Source organism: Mustela putorius, unplaced genomic scaffold (assembly GCF_011764305.1).
Source record: "Mustela putorius furo isolate JIRA1106 unplaced genomic scaffold, ASM1176430v1.1 tig00003972_pilon_pilon_pilon, whole genome shotgun sequence".
NCBI classification, from domain to species: Eukaryota; Metazoa; Chordata; class Mammalia; order Carnivora; family Mustelidae; genus Mustela; species Mustela putorius.
In genome coordinates, this window is record NW_025422115.1 from 21954965 (window position 1) to 21956908 (window position 1944).

Below are 1944 nucleotides of genomic sequence, written 5' to 3' on the forward strand. Positions count from 1 at the left end.
TCATTCCTCGCACCAGCCGCTCGCGCTTACGACATCACCCAGCGCGACAAGCACCAGCCTCCCGCGTCAGGTACAAGGATTGCCCCCCCCCCAACGCCATTACAATTGCTTCAGAGAAAGCCTGCCCAAAGGCTGCACGATGGAAGTAACAGACGTGCAAATAAATGATGTTTCCCCAGCAGCAGACTCTGGGTGGGGAGCCGACAGCTTTGCAGAAATTATGGTGACGCTTTCCCAGCATGGTTGTGACACCGGGAGATTGGGCCATCGTCCGGAGGCTGCAAGGCGGAGAGCTGGGACAAGGGTGAATGCACAGCACGGAATCACACAGGAAGGGGCCCGACCCGTCATTCAGAACCAGCAACAAGAATTGATCTGGGGCATCTGCCCTTAAGGGGCGTGGCCAACCCAAGGGGCACTGGCTGCTGGTCTGGAAAAGGCTGTGATCACAGACTCATCCTGGGCAAAGTGCAAGCGAAGCAGTTCGCTCCCTGGAAACCCTGTAGCAAAGGGAAGGACATCTGGTGTTGCGTGCGCTGTGCCCTTTTCCTCTGGTGAAAGATGCCTGGTGTCTTGGGCTGAGATGGGCACTCACCTGCCCTGTCCGTGGTGGGGAATTTTCTGTGTCCCTGTGACTGGGCCATGCGAGCCCAGGCATTTAGTTCGGCGTCACTCTGGGCGCGTCTGGGAGGATGTTTCTGGGTTAGACTCACATCAGAATCTACAAAGTACATAGATTTCCCTCCCCCTCCTGAGAGCATCTTGTCCAAGCGTCTCGTCCAATCTGTTCAGAGCTCAAATAGAATCAAATGGCAGAGGAAGGTCACGTTGGCTCTCCGTCTGACTGAATGGGGACTTAGATCCTCCCCTGCCCTCAGGGTTCCCATTTCTCAGGCCTTCAGACTCAGGCTGGAATCTACACGGGGACCCTTCAGCTCTCGGTCCAGCAAAGGACCCTGCCAGCTCTGCTGGGTCTCCAGGTCCAGCTTGCAAATCACCGATCATGGGACTTCTCAGACTCCATATTAGGATGAGCCGATTCCTTATAATAATTTATATATATGTGTGTGTATATATATGTGTGTGTGTGTATATATTGAAATATTTATTTATTTATAAATGTCTGAGAGTGTCTATCATGTTTCGGACAGCAAATTGGGAAGCCTAGGGCTATAATGGCGTCCCGGGGCAGGTCTTCGCCCAAGCAGACTAACACTAATACAGTCTGCTTAGGCGAAGACCTGCCCCGGGACGCCATTATAGCCCTAGGCTTCCCAATTTGGTGCCCGAAACATGATAGACACTCTCAGACATTTATAAATAAATAAATATTTCAAGAAAGCCACTATGACCCCACACATGAGACACCCATCACTATATGCCCCGCCCCCCGACTCAGTAAATGAACATGTCACAACGCCTTTTAAGGGTCAGTGGGAGTCAGAAACGGCGGCAGCGAATTCCTATACCATCAGAAGGGCTGGTGGGGGGGTATCCTCTGAAGCTAAAGTAGAACAGCATTTTCTTCAAGTTTCTCCAATATTTTTACCCCAGTCTGTCTCTTCCTTTTGCTTTTGATTCAGAGAGAAACACAAGCCCGCCAGGAGACAGAGAACACAATTCAAACCCCAGGTGCTGATTTCAAAGCAAGCATCAAACCGTTCAGCCTCCTCTCTGTCTGATAAATAGAAACTCCCAACTCGGCAAGACAAGCCGTGAAGACCGTGGAGGCCCCGTCGCTAAGAAAAATGACAGGGAGGACCCTGCTTTGAGCCCCGGAACCCGGAGGCCCTCAGGATGGGCTGCCCGTCTGGGTATCACGACGCTGGTGGAGCAGGCTGCCCCCTTGAGCGACTCAGAATCACCAGGGAAACCGGGTTCTGCCCACCCAGAGGCCTTTTCCCTGACCTCTTTCTCCCCGCGAAGGTACATACAAGAGAGCCT